At 34.7% G+C, this 19,238-nt stretch overlaps 1 long non-coding RNA gene across 3 annotated transcripts in view; it reads left to right on the forward strand.

The window, feature by feature from the left end:
- The window catches only part of LOC133334445 (uncharacterized), a 37,015-nt gene extending 30,525 nt beyond the window's left edge, over positions 1–6,490 (forward strand). The window contains exons 1-2 of one of the 3 annotated variants that reach the window (XR_009754492.1): positions 1,981–2,110; positions 5,376–6,490. This is a non-coding gene — a long non-coding RNA (uncharacterized LOC133334445). Of the gene's footprint in view, positions 1–1,980; positions 2,111–5,375 lie in introns of those variants that run through there. The other 2 variants (XR_009754493.1, XR_009754494.1) reach the window with 2 other exon arrangements.
- Positions 6,491–19,238: the final 12,748 nt, after the last annotated feature.

Raw genomic sequence — 19,238 nt, forward strand, 5'->3', positions numbered from 1 at the left:
GTATTCATATAAAAGACCACAAGGTCCACATATAGAAGACCAGAATAACTTCTTATAGAAGACCAGAATATATTCATATTGAAGGCCAAAAGGTATTCTTATTGAAGATCAGAAGAAGATATTTATATAGAAGAAAGTGAGGTATGTAGAAGGATTTTTATGGAAGCCCAGAAAATCTTCTAGAAGATCAGAAAGACAAACCGTAAGACCAAAGTTTCTGATACCTAGTACCTAAACTCAAGAACGTTTTGTTTATAGAATACCTCCAGAAGGTATAAGGTATTCTGTCTATAGAAAACCTCTAGAAAGTATTCCGTATAAGTTCTCTCTGTCTACAGAAGCCGTCTGGAAGGCCTGTGGAATGCCTTCTGTCTGCATAGAAATCTCTGGAAGGCCTTTTGTGAAGACTACTGGAAGGCCTTCTGTTGCTATATCAGACATCATGTCTGTGTAGAAACCTCTGGAATGCATTTCTATAAGTCTATTCTAAAAAGGACCTTTTGAAAAATAACTCTATATAGTAGTTTGTCTATGAATGACCTCTAGAAGGACTTCTGTCTATAAATAAAGTGTGGCAGCACTTATGTCTCTAGAGAAAACCTCTGAAAGGCTTTTTGCCGCTTTAGGAGGACTCAATTATTATTATATATAAGAGTTCTAGATAGTTTTTGTTTATAAATGAATTCTAGAAGTTCTACTATATAAAGACGGTCTCTCAGAGAACTTCCATTAAAAAAAACCTGGAAATTCTTTCTAACCATTTTTTTTGTAATCCCCTCGTTAATAGTCGTAACCAAAACTGTTTTGCAAGCAAATGTCTATGATCGATATATGGACGTGTATTTGCACACACACAGCAGAAAAAGACATACGACGCCTTTTTTCGAAAATTAACAACAACGAAGACGACCATTCTTCCAAGAATAAATAACAACGCGCCAGAGTCCACGCTAAACAAATTGATATTTTCAGACTTGTATGTACGTGTGAATATGCCAATTCTGTACTTGTTCTTCTGTTGGCTTTATTTTTTATTTTTGCGGATTATATAGCATAGTGGGGACATACATCATGTATATATCTATATATATTTGTGTGTGTATATCAATTCAATTTACATACGGATGAGTCAACTATCAGATAAAGAATGATTACAAAAAAAGTGGCCAAGTAAAATGTAAAGCTGTAGCAGAAAATCCATGGTGTCGGAATGTAGTACCTTTACATTAGTGCAGTGAGAGACCACAATGATCGATAGGCCGGCCAACCTACCCACCTTTTTGGAATGCAAAATATGATGTTGTAGAGCCTGTCCTTTGAGTACTACCCACATTTAGGGTAACGTAAACGATATTTAATTTTATTTAGCCTCTAGATCAATGCCATAGAATGGGGTAGGTCAGTGATCCTTTAAGTCTAGTTTATTTTTGGAATATTTATGACAAAAAAAGATTATGTTCTGATCAACACAGTCGTTTAGTATTGATCAGAACATATTTCATTTGAATTTATTAATATATCATAAAATGTTGATATTCGATTTTATTTTGACATGTTTTTCTTGAAGTTTTATTTTGCAAAATAAATAAAAAAATTAAATCGAAAAAGAACTGTTATCTTTTTCCCACTAAATACAAATGCATTTCCGAACAAATAAAAAACTAAGTCATAGCTGTTTTATTTGTTGATATGAATCATTGCTTTAATTTTTTTGATGTCACATTGTCCAAACAAACTGACAAATAAATAACCAATTTAAAAACTGTTTTGATAAATGTTATCGGGTTACGTTTTTGTTGTTGTTGTTTTTTATTCGGACAGTTTTCGCGAAAATTTATAATTAAAAAAATTTTTTTTATAAAAAATAATGACCTCATAACTTTCAAAATTACTTCTTGATTCAAATGTAAACAAAATGTCAACAATTTGAAATCAATTCCTCAAAGACCAAGTTATAGTCGGTTTGTGCAGGAACGTATAATATCTACAGGGTGAGATGAAAAAACTGCAACCAACTTCAGACTGCTGTCATTTCTAAAAGCCACTCGTCCGACAGCTGTTAAAATTTTTCCAGTGACAGCTCATTATATTGTTTACAAGCGTACAAAATGTCCGTGAAGATAAATTTAAAATTTAACTAGCAAAGACACAAACCACTAAACTGTTCCGCTGGTTCACATAGGGTTAAGACAGAGAGAGAGAGTGAGAGAATGCGAAATTGCAGAACTAAATCGAGAGAGAGAGAGAGTGTGTGAGCGTAACTGAGAATGTGCCACAATTTGCAGAACATAATTGTGCGCAGTATGCAGTGTTGCCAATTTAGCACTTTTAGTGCTAGATTTAGCACTTTTTAAACTCGTTTAGCACCAAAAAAATTGATCTAGCACCTAGCACTTTTTTTAGCATTTTTAATTTGTTCCAAGATTTTTTCAAAATTTTTAGTATAATTCCAAAAAATTGCAGTTTCTCGATTTCACATTGAAGTTTCCGTAAATTTCACATGGTTGATTTGATTTTCCAATGTTTTTTCTAGTGAGCGGAGCAGTATAGTCGCACAGGGCTATCCATATGATACATTACGTAACTACCACAAGTCTTAAATTTTCTGCGAAACTAATGTCCGTGTCGGTGAAATATTCTGTGAAATATCCACCTCCTGGTGTTGTAATAATTATCAGAGTATAACAAGTAAAAAACTATGTAAACGGCCGAACTTTCTATAACTTCTATAACTATATAATAAATCACAACCAGCTCGATTGGAAAATGTGTCCAAAATCCCCAAAATACCGAATATTGGGGGTACCGTTATATGGGGGCTAGACCAATACTTAGACTGATAACAATATAAAAGTGCTGGATATAAAAGTGCATTTAGAAAAAAAATCTTTTTTTGTACTATTTCATACTCTAAATATCATCCGTTCAAAACCGATAGATGTCGCACTTCAACAAAACCGGAATTTTATGCAAAATTGTATAGTTATAATCTAGAATAGATAGACCCCTGTAAATATTTACGTAAAGCTCCACACCTTCTAGAATCTGCTCTTCTAGAATAAATGTGAAGAGCATATCGAGCCCTTCCCGCGAAAATGTTGTAAGCGACAATTTTCCGATTTTGTTTTTTGGATCTCAATCGATAGAGAATACTCCATTACGCTTATTCTCAAAATATTTTAATTCTATCATGAACCGTTATTAAACCACAGCAAAAACAATTTTAATGAAAGTACACTTGGTATTTTGTTTACATTTTGTGGTGACATGTCGCTTGCATTAAAATTTCATATTAGCCCCATGGTCAATAGTCAGGTAGTCGAAATAAATCGAAATTTTTTTCAATAACATTTTCGCCACACCAACAACTTTTGGCAGAAAAAGTAGATACAGGGTTGTATATTTCCTGAAATTCGTCTTCTGAATGCCCTGATATTTGGGCCATGGCAAATGGGTGAGACAAGTGGATGGCATATAAAAATAAATCGGTCTCCAACACTTGTCCTCATCTTTTTATAAACACCAAATATCGATTTCAAATTTATCGGGTCTATTGTGTGGAAGCTAGTAAAACACAAGGACCTATATTGCAATTTTTTATTCACAGAGGTTGTATATTTCCTGAAATTCGCCTTCTGAATGACCTTATATGTAGGCCATGGCAAATGGGTGAGACAAATGGATGGCATACAAAAATAAATTTGTCTCCAACACTTATCCTCATATTTTTATAAACACCAAATATCAATTTCAAATTTATCGGGTCTATTGTGTGGAAGCTAGTAAAACACAAGGACCTATATTGAAATTTTTTATTCACAGAAAAATGTTGTTCGCTCTCTATGAATCCGGAATGCCAAATTACAACCACTTCTTCAGAGAAATTCGACTTTGAAAATACTAAAAATTCCGTGGGGACTTTTAATTGGGGCTTTTGTCAAAAACAGGACCTATGTCGAAATTGTTTGCAAAAATATTTCTGAACATCCAAGAAGTCGACATACCAAATTAAAGCCCCGATTAAATGGAACCTATTTCAAAACCATAACTTACACTGATAACTTTCTGTATAGATAAATATTAGCCTCCAAAACCCCGGAATGAAAATATAACAACCACTTCAGTTGGAAACTCCGATTAAAAGCTTCAAAGTATCAAAAATTGGACAGTTATATATTGCAGCTATACCAAAACAGATTAGGATGAAGTTTGATTATAATTCTGCTTATTAATCTATTGACTTTTCAAGAAAAAAAAATAAATTCCTTGAATTAATGACAAAAATTGTATTTTGATTCTGAGATTCTTAATTGTAAACGCCACTTCAAAGAGAATTTGTTGAGTTTTGTGACGACGAAAAAGATGTAAGCGACAAGGAGTACCGTTATATTGCAAAAACAATTAAAATTTTTATTTCAAATCATAAATACGGTTCCGTAAAGACACTATGTAGACTTTCATTCAAAAATTTTGGTTATATAAAATGATATACAACAAAAACCGTCTCCTGTAAAATTTAGTTTTTGTCGCATACAACATTTTCGCGGGAAGGGCTCGAGATAGTTTAAATTTTGTATTTTTTCAAACAAAAGTCTGGGTCAACTTGACTTGCTCAATTTGCTTATTCATTAGCATTTTCCCCATGTACAATTTTGTGACCCCTAGAGAGACCAGAAACAAATATGAAATGCTTTGGTTGACTTCAACAGCCAAATATTGACCGTTTTTACCAAACACAATAAGTGTCTTCACTGGCCAGAACCGGATATGCAGAATATCGTGGCAATTGGTTCACAGCTATGACCTTTACTTTGTTTATAAATATTAATGGTGATACGAATAGTCACATACATCTATATCGACTCAGCTATCCGGGATATAACGATCCGTATACCAAAATGTAAGTCCAGGACCAAACTTTCGAAGCACAAACACTTGCAATACCCTCACAACATAGCTATTAATTTAAATTTTAAGAAATATAGATCTCATTATAAAATATTATCAATTTTCTTATATTCATTTTTAGCACTTTTTTCTGGCACTTTTCTAAAATTTTTAGCACTTTTTAGCATATTTTTCAATAAAATCTAGCATTTTTTCTCAATCAAGTTTTGGCAACACTGGCAGTATGTGAGCGTATTTGACAATGCGCCACCAATTTGCAGAACTAAATTGCGGCCGGCCTTATGCAAATTTCATATCAAATACCCCATTGTAAAAAAATTGAGAAGGGTTTGGGGTTGAGCCCTCCAAACGAAAGGTCTAAGAATGTTCTTTCAGAATATGTGGACCATGTAGGCAAAAAGAGTTTCGGAGATGGGAATTTTTCCGATTTTAAGTGGCCCATTTTATCGGAAATTTATCTACAAAAGCATTTTGGTGATAATTTTACAGAGAAAAAAGTTATTCATTATGGAATTCAAGCGGGATAGTGTGATTTCTTTATATTTGTCTGGAAAACCACAAGTGGCTATCGTTAGAGCACTCCAGCATTTAAAAGTGAATAAATCTTTTGTGTCTTGTACTATCGCTCGTTACCGTGATACACTGGTAGCGTAGCCCGACATCAAGGGAATGGACGGAAGTAAACAGCTACATCAGCAGAAATGGTTCGAAAAATAAAGAAGTGACTTGATCGAAATCTGCGTCGCAGTGGCCGAAAAATGACTCGTGAGCTAAACATATCGCAATATTCCATTCGGCAAATATTGAAAAATGAACTCTCGAGGTAAATCCATTGAAATTCCAAAAAGTGCAAGAACTTACTTACCGCAACAGAAAGAAAATAGACTCAAAAGTGCTACAGAGTTGCTTCGTTTGACCTAAAGTTGTGAACTGCCGAATTTGGTTTTCTCCGATGAGAAAACATTCGTATCTTATTTACTTGCCAAGAGGTCAGCTGAAAATGTGCACCTTCGGTTGGCCACCAGAACTCAAGCGCCGCCCACTGTGTGGTGTGGGACGCCATAACAGCCTATGGTCGCTCTAAGCTCGTATTAATCGACCGTGCCATCAGAATAAGTGCCGAATTTTATCGCGAAAATATTCTTGAGGCTGTATTAAAGCCTTGGGCACGCAAACATTTTGATCGCAGACCTTGGTCATTCCAACAAAACTCAGCAACATGGCGCTCAGTACGCGGCAACCACGAATGATTACAAAATGAGGTTCCTCCCTTCATTTCCAGCGCACAATGGCCACCAAAATCTCCGGATACCATTCCGTTGGACTATTGTGTCTGGAGTATTTGGGAAAGCAAGGTTGGCACTAAAAAATACCAAAGTGTCGATCACCTCAAGTAAGCTCTTTGCCGGGAATGGGCCGAAATACCGCAGAGGAACATTCGGGCAGCGTGTGACGGTTGCATTAGCCGTTTGAAGGCCATAATTCGTGCCAAAGGTGACCAATTCGAACAAATCTAAACTTATTCTAAAATTTGATGCCATTTCCGACATTTTTTGCTTTCATTCAATTTAAAATTTAAAAATTATGGCGTTTGACTTTGTTGCAGCTTTTTTATCTCATCCTGTATACCAAAAATCGAAAAAAATTACCGAAATTGGGAGATCCGTTATATGGTTAAAGCTTCTGGAACATATTGGCCGAGTAGCATTTTCGATGCCCTTCCCAAAAATGCATACCAAAAAGTTACGACCTTATCGGTTTTCCTACTGTACGACCTAACCTTTTTTCCCTTTAAATGGCATTTTATTCAGGCCGCTGTGGAAATTAAAAATAGGTTAGAGCTTCTGGAGAATATATGTCTAGAAGCATTTTCGATAACCTTTCCAAAAGTGCATACCAAAAAGTTCTAAACCTCCTCACTTTTCTACAGTGAGACCTAACCTATTTCCCTTTATATGGCATTTAAGGCAGGCCACTGTGGAAATTAAAAATAGGCTAGAGCTTCTAGAAAATAATTTTCGATGCCCTTTTCGAAAATGCATGCCAAAAAGTTTTACCTTCCCCGTTTCCTACAATGCGACCTAACCTATTTTCCCATTATATTGAATTTAAGTCAGGACACTGTGGAAATTAAATATAGGTTAGAGCTCCTGGAAAATATTGATCTATAAGCATTTTCGACATCCTTTCTAAAAATGAATACAAAAAAGTTGTAACCTTCCCATTTTTCTACAGTAGGGCCTAAACTATTTTCTCTTAATATGTCATTTAAGTCAGGCCATTGTGAAAATTGCAAATAGTTTAGAGCTTCTGAATATGGATCTAGAAGCATTTTCGATAGCCTTTCCAAAAATGAATACCAAAAAGTTCTAGCCCTCATTGTTTCCTACATTGGGACCTTACCTATGTTTCCTTTATATGGAACTTAAGTCAGTCCATAGTGGAAATTAAAAATAGCATCAAGCAAATATGGACCTAGTAGCATTTTCCTTTTTGAAAATACATACCAAAGAGTTGTAACCTCCTCGCCCACCACTAGTGCTACCCAAACTATTTTCCCTTTATATGGAATTAAAGTCAGGCCACTGTAGAAATTAAAAATAACTTCGAGTCTGAAGAAAATATTGACCTAGGACGTTGTAACACTCGCCGTTTTTTTGCTACGTGGGACCTAACCTATTTTCCCTTCATATGAAAAATAAGTCAGGCCACTGTGGGCAATTGATTGAAGAACGTGCCCCATATCCTCAAAATACCGAATAATGGAGGTTACCGTTACAAGGGGGCTACTCAATATCCAAAAATATTAAATATTTTATGCGGGTACACCCCATATATTCCAAAAAGTCGTCCGATATATCACATTTGCAATACCAAATATTCTAGGAATGACAGCAATGTTTGTGTGTGTGCCAAATTTGAAAGCTCCATCTTTATTTCTGTGCTCTCTATCGTGATTTTAACAGACAATTGGACATATCTAAATCGATATAAAATTTTATTATGAAGAAGAATATATATAATAACTTATCGGGGTGTTCGCTGAATATTTCGAAGTGTTGCTGAATGGAATGACATATACTATAAAAAATACTTTTAGGAAGGATCTACATAGGAAACTGTTTTTTAAAATATTTTAGATGTGCTCTACATAGCATTTACAAAAACTAATGTCACTAATGGGTTTCCAAAGTTTCAATTTCAATTATTTTAATGGTTTCGCCAATCATTCCCCATATGACACTATGTTGCTCAGAAACGTCACCTACTAGGTTAGGGGGCTAGACTATACTTAGAAAAGACACCAATAATAATAGCTAAGACAAAATTCTAACCAAACAATCAAATACAGGTGGCGCTCTGATGATCTAATTCCAATTATTTAATTGGTTTCGCCAATCATTTCCCATATAACCCTATGGTTGCTTAGCAATGTAACCTATTGGGTTAGGGGCTAGACTATGTTTGTGCCTCAACATAGGCGTGGATTTTTTTAAATAATATGTCTTAACATAGGCGTAGATTTTTATTTAAAATGAAATAAAAATGGGACAGACAATGGAAGAATGCCCCCTTCTAAGCCATTTGCAATCTATTGAGGAGCTATAAAATCATAGGTTGTTAACTCCGCAACAAATTCTCTTATAATATATTTAAAAAAAATATTTGAAAGTGATCTCCAAGCACATGATGAACAAATTTCAGTATTACATTTCCCAACTCAAAGTCAATGAACTTTAAATTAAAAACACATGTCTACTGGTCTGCCACATTATCATGGGAAATACGATCAGCCCAAGCAATTGTTGCCTCCACTTACATCTAAATTTACAATGGATTACCTAATAATCGATATGGGTGTCAGGTAGTAGTCTTGTCTTAGCGGAACGTGATAGGTCAGTGACTATGACAAATGTAAAGGTAGTAGCCAGCAAACGGAGTTAGACGACAACGACGATGACAATCAAGCAGTCAGTCAGTAACTGGCGTTGATATCATTTACAATAGAGTGAATTACAAAAAAATGTTGCAACAGAAAAAAACGACAAAAAACTGAAACAAAAGTTGTTTAAAAATTGCAGCGCAATGCAATATTTTTTCTTAAAAAATAAACAAATGCCATTCATTCATTTGGTAGGGAGGTAGGTAACAGGTGTTATAATAAAAAACACTTTAAATACTAAATTACTATGGAGATGGTTGTAAAGTGACTATTTCCCTTTCTCTCTTTTCCGATCTCTTTCAGTATGAGGCCAATGGATTTTAATATCTTTTATAACTGACGAAAAAGGGAAATAAACGAAAAACAACTTTAGTTAATGATTCTTTGAAGATATTTTAAAAACGTCATATTCAGGTTTTATGGCAAAATACCGATATTACAAAAAATAAGAAAAAAGAAACACAAAGTGTTATAAATATGTGTGTTTTTGTTCCAAGCTGATAAGGCTGGTGAAATTTGTTTAAATGACATCATATAGGTCTCGGGGTATAGGTGTGAATGAAATAAACGTTTCTTTTAAAGATAATTATAAAGTGTGTCCTATAAATTATAGCATATTCACTAAGAAGGTGGGCCTAGGACCATCAATGTAATTATAATTCCAGAAGTTCTTCGTATAGATGGTCCCTAGGTCTTTCTATAACTGAAAATACGATCTTCGTATAGGAGACCAGAATTTTTTTATACAGAACACCTTTAATAAAGAAATGCATGTACATAGACCATTAGAAAGTATTCTATATAGAAGGTCTTCTCTTTATAAAAGATTTATAGAAAGTTTTCTAGCGAATATCGATTCGGTCCATTTCCTTGTGACAGCCAAGGTTCGCACCCGTCTTAATGTAGCAGCAAAGGTTCGATCTAATGTAACACGGAAACTCGACGTGGAAAACCTGCAAACACAACAGATAGCAGAAGCCTGACCCGCTCAACTTACAACCTGCTGGTCGAAAGAACCCCTTATCCCGATAATAATATAGAAACACAATGGCAAAGAATTCTTCAATACCTAAAAAGTGCAGCAAAACAAAACTTGGGTACCAAAAACCACCATCAAGAAACCCTTGGTACGATCAGGAGGGTCGTAATGCTACTGAGGCGAAAAATGCAGACAGTAGCAATACGTAATGCGATGGAAAATTAAAAAAGAGAGAAGAAACGTATTTTCAGAAAAACGAAGAAAGAACAAGAAAAACCCGAGCGTGAGCAAATCGAGGTATACAGGAGTAAGAATGAAGTGCGGAAATCTTACTAACAAGTAAAACAACAAACAGAAAAGCCTTCTGTTTGTGCAGGCACATTTTCCTGTAGAGAAGAAGAGGGAAACCTGTTGTCAGATACGGATAGCGTGCTAAGGATCAGGAAGGAGAATTTTGAGAAGCTTCTGGTACCAAATAGTGGCGGTGAAGAAGATACCCCAGAACTAATAAGAAATGACGGTATAGATGGTATACCAACTAGCCAAGATGTGGTCAGAGTAGCAATTAATCGGCTGAAGGACAATAAAGCAGAATATGTCGATGGATTACCAGCCGAACTATTCATAGAGGAATAAGTCTCCTTCCCATCTCATGTAAAGTGTTATCCAGCGTGCTGTGTGAACGACTGAAGCCAATGGTCAATGACATTATTGGACCATACCAATGCGGCTTCAAGCGTGGCAAATCCGCCATTGACCAGATTTTCACTCTGCGCCAAATACTGAAAAAGACCCACAAAAAACACTTCGACACATTCCACCTATTCGTCGACTATAAAGCCGCATTCGGCAACCCTATCCGTTCAGAGGGGTTTAAAGCCATGTCTGCGTTTGGCATTCCTGTAAAATTAATACGGCTATGCAGGATAACTTTAAGTGGCACAAGGGCAGTTAAAGTAGGAAAGGACCTCTCGGAGCCCTTCAATACCGAACGAGGTTTCAGACAAGCTGACAGTTTGTCGTGTGATCTTTTTAACAGAAATGACACTCTGTACACCAAACAACACATGTTAATCGCCTACGCCGATGATATCGATATAATTGGTCGAACATTGCGAGCGGTAACAGCCACCTTTGAATAAATTGAAAAGGAGTCTGCCAAAGTGGGTCTGGCAGTAAACGGCAAGAAGACCAAGCTGATGGTATCAACGCGCAAGACGTCCAGTAGACTCGGACCAACTGTGGAACTTGAGAAATACAGCTTCGAGGTAGTTAAAGACTTTATATACCTAAGTAAGCAGTTTAGAAACAAGGCCACCTCCCGTCAGACCAAACTCACACTCTACAAGACGCTGATACTACCTGTGCTGTTCTATGGATCTGAAGCATGGGTATTTGTGCAAGCAGATGGGGCAGCTCTTGTGGTGTTTGAAAAAAATTGAAAAGGAGTCTGCTAAGTAAGCAGTTATAGAAACAAGGCCACCTGCTACCTCTAAGTAAGCAGTTTAGAAACAAGGCCACCTCCCGCCAGACCAAACTCATACTCTACAAGACGCTGATACTACCTATGCTGTTCTATGGATCTTAAGCATGGGTACCTGTGCAAGCAGATGGGGCAGCTCTTGTGGTGTTTGAAGGAAAAATTCTCCAAAAGATCTACGGGCCGATCTGCGTCGACGGTGAATATCGGCGTCGAATGAACCACGAGCTTTACAATTTATACGCGGACATCGACATAGTCAGTCGTATTGAGCTGCACCGACTACGGTGGCTAATGAATGAGAATGTCCCAGCTCAAAATGCATATAAAAGCGAGCCTACTGATTGTTCCCGTAGAAGGGGAAGGCCACGATTTAGATGGAAGGACCGAATATAAAACAACATCTTGGAACGTGGTCTTTCATCTTATGGAACAATCGTTCGGTAACAAACCAGCTAAAAAGAAGCCATAAGTTTGAGCGTATAAACAAATCTTGTACCTACCCCCTTAAAATATCTTCTGTCTAGAAGATTCTTCTCTCTATAGAATATCTCAACTAACTTTCTATAAAAAACTCTTAGAACATCTTTAGAAGGTATCTTTTCTATCCTACCTGTGGTTGATGCCTAGAAGAATCCCAAGAAGTTCTTCTGTATAGAGATCATCTCTACAATGTCATTGGTTTGATAAGGCCTTTAGAAGGTATTCTGTCCAAGGGAACATATAGGATATTCTGTTTTTTGTTTTACCTCTATTTGGTCTGCAGTTTATAGACGCCCCACAGAGATATCTAATGGATATAGAAGACCACACAAAGTAATTTTGCCTGAAGAAGACCTATAGACCTATAAATATTGCATCTATAAAATACCTCTGAAAGACCCTCTGTCTAATGAGGACATATAAAATGTCATTTTTTTACACAAATTCTCTTGAAGGTCTGCTTGTTTATGAAATGTCCCTAGCATATCTTCTGTTTTTTTTTTTTTTATCGAAAGGATGTCTTTAATGGATATAGTTTAGATATTACCAAATTTTTTGCCTAAAGCCATCAATGTAACTACTATTGGGTGTGGGGGAGTGTACCTGAATATATATTTTTGGTGAGGAGATTTGTCATCCAAATTATAAAATTAGTGCTGATTCGGTTAAAAAATTCTCAAATTCAAATGAAATGTGGGAATAAAGTTTTAAAAATTTCGAAAATTGAGCGGAACTAGAGGTTTTTATGGGATTTTTACAAAAACATTGGCGGATACAAAGTTTGGATCAAGTCGGATATTGATTTTAAAATTTTTTGACACTTTAACGGTAAGGTGTTATCAGAAGAGGTGGACCAATTGATGTCATGTTCGAGCTCGATCTCTTTGATAATGTATTTACACATTTTCAATTTTTTGTCACTTTAACGGTGAGTCGGAATCAGAAGAGGTAGACCGATTTGCGTCATCTTGGTAAATAACCAGGTATGCCAAATTACATTTTTCTGAATAGATTTCAGACATCAAAAATCCTATTTGTAAAAACAACTGCCCTTTTGAGTTAGTAAATGCGGCTGAAATCTTCAAAATTCCGAAAATTGGGCAATGCCGCTATACCAAAACTTTGACCAATATACACCATTTGTTATACCAAACATCCTAATAGCAATGCCATTGTAAAATTTCAAAGCCATATCTTAAATATTGTGATCTCTGTCGTAATTACAAATCAGCATACCGATATGGTTAAAAATTTTATTTTGATCATGACTATATATAAAAATAATATGGGGTCTACATTTAATATTTCAGGGTGTTGCAAACGGAATGACAAATTCAGTGCCTTACATTGGAAGGTTATATAAGGTTATTATATGTTGCAGTTCGGAAAAAATCGGACCAAAATGTACGTAAAATGGACCAAAGTCAGACTTTTGAACCAACATTAAAATGTCAAACGAAATTCATAAAAAAGGACAAAACATTGGACCAATGACAAAACATTGGACCAAATTGAAAACATATTTCTTTTTCGGCTCAAATTTGTTCCGAACGGCTACACTAAACACAACTAAGCATATTTGTGGACTAGTGTAATTAGTCAGCTCATATAAAATTCAAATGTTGTCGTCCGTCGTAAGTGTTCAACGTTCGTCACTTTGGCAAATGAGCAAAAAGGCACGACGTTACATTCCCCCCTTCTTTGTTTTGGTTCTTCTAATAAATGACGAATACTTTGTTTATTTTGTCAGTTTTCGGTACTTCGAATGACCCGTCCGATTCCTTGTCGCCACCAAATACAGCCATTTTTACGGTACTCGAATAAAAGAAAAGTGTGTGCCGCACGTATTCGTTTCTCTAAACATTAGCGCGATAGACCGGCAAAATATTTTAATGAAATCTCTCAGTAGTTGGTTCGAAGTCGTGTTGTTTGTTGTTGTTTTGTTTTTTCGCTATAGGTATTTCATGACAATATATTCTTGTGGTTGGTTATTACTGGCGCTTGGCGCGCACACATCAATCTACAAAAAAACCAGAGACGCCACAAAGAATGACAGAAAACAAAGGTAACAACAACAATGAAGTAAAATAAAAAATGAGAAGCGAAAAAAACTATAAAAAACAAAGTACCCCCTACCAACAAAAGTTTAAAAAAATGGTTATGTAAAAAATAATAATAACAACAATAAACAAAACTTTAAATGTTTTTTTTTGTTTCGAAAAAAATTAGGAAAAACAAAACAATAGAAAAAAAACTGCTCGTATGCGAGTTGACCAACTTAAGTCAAGAGGTCTAAACACTGCTATTATTTTATGCCAGGTCTAAGCATTGCTATTACTTTTTGCTACCAAAAATATTATTATTAATCCCAAAGTAGACAATAACAACAACAAGAAATGTTCGCCTAAAATAAAATTAATTAAGCCGTTCTTCCATTCTTAGTACTTACATTAAAAGGCCCCCCCAAGTGACTAATCACAACGTGAAATTTCTCCAAAAAATGGCGAACAATAATAATTATACAAAAAGTTCTTTGTCCATAAATATAAAACGAAATATTTGCATAAATAATTATTGCCAGGCAAACTGATTACAATTATTCTGACTAATAAATGCAGATATTTCCAACAAGTCAAAAAACTCAGTTTAGTACCATTTAGAAATTGTACTAAATTTATTTGACTTTAGTACTTTTCCATTTAAAATTCGTATCAAATGTAATAGCCCTTAGTACTTTTTGTAACAGAAGGTGTGGACCAATGGGTCCCATTTTCGCTCTTGATCTGGATTTGGTAAAAATATTACGATGTATGTGCCACTTTATGAGAAGCAGTGGATCGCTGGTGATATATAAAATCTTTCACTACCTCGAAGTGGTAGTTCTTAAGTTCCACAGTTGGTCCGAGTCTAGTGGACGTCTTGCGCGTTGAAACCATCAGCTTGGTCTTCTCGTCATTTACTGCCAGACCCACTTTGGCAGACTCCTTCTCAATTTGTTCAAAGGTGGCGGATACTGCTCGCAATGTTCGACCCATTATGCCTGTGTTTTTGTAGTACAGAGTTTAATTTCCATTAACCTTTGCCTCTCGTATGATCTTTTCCAGCAGGATGTTAAAAATGTCACATTTGTCACTTTACCTAGGCAGCAATCATTATCATTATAGGTCCATGTTTTGGCATTGGGTGGAAACACAAAAAATCATTATTGATTTATGTTTAGGTATTACCCTATATAACAGTATTTCACATATAAGTATTTTAGTTACGCTTTGGCGAATTGGCAAAGACCTTCTGCGAAAAATCTGTAAGGAGTGTGTTCTCTAGAGGACTTCCAAAAAAAAAATATCAAGTAGTTTTCCAAAGAATAAAAATATTATAATTTTTATACAAAGACCTTCTGGTCAACTATACGAAAACCTACTGGTCATTCAACAATCCTAAAGAAGTCATATTTCCCAATTTCAGGATTCCAGCCCGATCGGATGGATCATTCAAATCCAAATTGTATCAAATTTGGTACCATTTAGTATTTGTACTGTACGAATTTCCAAAACATCCTACATACTCTTTAAACAATAAGTACGAATTCCTAAAACTTCCCACATACTCCAATCGTACACTCCAACAGTAATCTTAATTCCAAACTTCAGGATTCCAGCACTATCGAACCACCTAAATCCATATTGTATCAAATTTAGTACCAGGATACCAGCTCTATTGAACCACTTAAATCCAAATTGTATCAAATTTAGTATCATTTATTACCCATAGGTACAACATATCAAAAAACAACATACATACCCTAATCCTACACTGCAAAAGTAATCCGAATTTCAGTGTTCCAGTTCTATAGGTTCCCCCAAATCCAAATTGTACCAAATATAGTACCATTTAGTAGTTTTCGTACTCATAAGTACAAAAATCAAGAACTACCTACCCAACTATGTTGATTTCGAATTTTAGGATTCCAACTCCATTCGTTTCTCCATCTTCAAATTGTACCAAATTTAATACTGTTCAGTACCGGTCCACCGGTTCCCCAAATACAAATGGTACAGTATTTAGTACTTTTTAGCACTTTTTGTGCTGTTCTAGTACGAATTTCAAAAACCCAGGCTTAACTGACCTATTAGGACTCAGAGTGACCCTCATCCCACATTTCCAAATTCTAGCTTCAGTTTGGGCATTGATTAATCGTTAAGTCAGTCAGTCAATCTCTTTACTATTTTATTAATATAGATTGGGCGGGGCTTTTATATGGAGGCTATGCCAAGACATGGTCCTTTAATGATATTTTTCAATATAGAATTATGTCAGCTTCCTAAAATCTGAAATGCCAAATTACAGCCACTTTGGCGTGGATAATTGTCTAATACCGAAAAAAATTCCGAAAATAGGCTGGTACTTTTATAGATTATTATGTTAAAACATTGACCTATAATGTTATGTCAAAACTTTGACAAAATATTTATTGGACGATGGACATTTGTTCTATACTTTTGAAATGTCTGTAATTTAATTTTAAATCAATTTAATTTTTAATTAATAAAATAGAACATCGACTCCATATTTTTGTTGGTTTTAAGGCCAACAACATAAAACTGTCTGCCTATGTTTGTAGTTTTCATGATTTAAATACAAAAACAAACCTTAAATAAAAGCTACTCGAAGAGAATCAACCCAATTTTTGTATTTAATTCACGATAGCACAGTTGTCGAAACAAAAAAGTGTGTCTGTGGGTAGAACAAGAATTTCATGGAGAACATCAGCGTGATGTATAGTATTTAGGCAACAAAGCAACATAAGCCACTCCATTGCCGCTGCAGCAGCTAGTAGTAGTAGTAGCTGCTGCTGATATTGTAGGCTAAATAAACTCATGGCTGAAGTTCAAGGCAATTCCATGATGAATACAATTTCCATTTCCATTTGTACAGTGAGTTGAACAAAAGAGGTTTGTGGGGGAGTTTTTGTTCGTACCTTTGTAGGGCGAACCTTATAATGGCGTGAAAAAATAGTATTATCGCTTATGTTGTTAATGTAGGGAATTTTATTAATGATATAAAGGACTTGCTCTGAAATGTAAAAGAATCAAATTTGAGTACACAATGAAAGGCTGGTCATGTTTTTCCTCGTTCGGTTATTACTATTTCCTTGGAAATAAAGGGTTCCTTATAATAGGAAATGCTTGAGAAAATCAAATGGAAATGTCTGATATATAATGTTGAGTAGCATTATATATCGATTCTAGAACTTTAAAGTTCGTAGCTAGTCTGCATACAAAATTATGCCTATCCATATTTAGTATATATTTTTATTTTCCGCTTTCTTGTTCTTAACATATACATTTATTTTAATAAAAAAAATATAATTTTTAATATCCTTTTTTACATTTTTTCCTTATAGGTAAGAGACGCCCTCCAGAAGCTCAAAAAAAATTTCATACGATGAGATTTAACTTGCATAAGGTAAGGTGTTTAAGATAAATGACCAAATTCTTTATAAATGTCCATTAAAACGACTAGAGTCCACATAGATGTAATGTATTCGCAAGAGACTGTAAATTCAAATTCTTAGGCAAAAACTATTCCGAGAGATAGTGAGCAAAGGTTTTTAGCCGATTTATGTAACTGTCGTGACTTTGTGACTACACGATTTTAATGTAATGATTAGGTCATTAAGTCGCGGACAGTAAATGTATGATATATTCTAAAATATATTAAAATTATTACTTACTTTCATTAACGCCCATAAGAAACGGCTAAAACTCGAATCCTAAAATTTTTTATGTTATGTACTAAAAATGGGAACATTGGTATTGAGCGAAAACATTGGCATAAACTTTGAATTTTTGACTTAGGGTTCCTACGAAATGTACTATACGTATTATCGGAAAACTGTGTACATTTTAATTTCCTTCATTTACTGTCAATTCTTAATATATTTAAATATAGTAAAAGCGGTTTTTTATTTTACAAAAATATTGCTGTTTAAATTGTAATAATGCGTGCTAAAAGTAATGTAAACATTAACAGCTGTTTGTACATGCAAAGGGTTGCCAACAGTAACAATTTTTTTCGATTTTTTTTTCTCGCCGATAGGTTCGTTTGTTTACTTTCCCAGTAAAATTTACTCAATAAGAAATTACAGAGAGTAAATACGATTTTTTCAAGAGAGAAAATTATAAAAAGTAAACGAACCACATCCAGTAAAATAATTGATTCGACACAGCTGATTAAAACAACAAACAATTTGGCCGAAACAAAAATGCAGCATCTTTATTAAAAAAATTGGTAATAGGCGGAATATTGATGATGATTTTTATAAATACTTGCGATTTCTTCATCCATTTTAATGCTTAACCCTTTGAGCCCGAATTTTTTCCCGTGACAAGAGAACTATTTTCTGTGCACAGATTTAATATAACTATCCTAAATAGGATATGAACAAAATTTGACGTCGCTATATTCTTGCATTCGGGAGATACAGTACCTTCTTTCCTAAAAATAAAAGTCCAATATCAATAAAAATAAATGCAATATCGACGAAAAGCTCACTTTTAATTATTCTTTAGGTTATTTTTTACAACACTCAACAACAATTTAGAGGGTACAATTCGTACATTTCGAAAACGAAGTGATTTAAATAATTTGGACTGTACACACAATTTGGTACTGTACATATTTTTCCACTCATCTATGTATTGAAAAACGTATAACTTGACGAACAATTTGAATTTTTTAGCTCTTAACTTATTTAATAAAAAAAAAATAAGCATTTGCTAGCCGCGTATTGAATATAAGCTCTACAGTATTTTGTTGCCTGTGGGCAACATTGGGCCACAAAGGGTTAATAATACAAAATCAAAATATAATTCACAAAACAATCAATTTGGTTCAGAACAATTTTTATTGTTTGTTTACAAAACATAACAAAACAGCTGATTAATCCTTTGAGCCCCAAATTTTATCCGCAATCTTACAACAAATTCCTGTTCACAGATTTAATGCAACTATCCTAACTAGGATATGCACAAAATTTGTCATCTCTACATCATTGCATTCCGGATCAGGAATATCAGGAAAACCAAATGCAAAATCGACAGAAAAATCATTTTAAATTATTCTCTATATTAATTTTTAAAAGAATCAAAAATAATTGTGTTGGCAGAACCCGTACAATTTGAATTCTAAGCGATTTAACCCTTTGTGGCCCAATGTTCCCCAAAGGCAACAAAATATTTTAGAGCTTATATTTAATACGCAGCTAGTAGATGTATATTATTTGGATTACATATGTTAAGAGCTGATTATAGACGACACATATCAAAAGACAAATATAAAAAATGTGTACAGTACCAATTAGCGTATACAGTACAAATTATTTAAATAGCTTCGTATTAGAAATGTACGAATTGTATCCACCAAATTGTTGTTGAGCCTTGTAG

This window comes from Musca vetustissima, unplaced genomic scaffold (assembly GCF_032173495.1).
Source record: "Musca vetustissima isolate MV318-11 ecotype Yass unplaced genomic scaffold, APGP_CSIRO_Mvet_v1 utg561, whole genome shotgun sequence".
NCBI classification, from domain to species: domain Eukaryota; kingdom Metazoa; phylum Arthropoda; class Insecta; order Diptera; family Muscidae; genus Musca; species Musca vetustissima.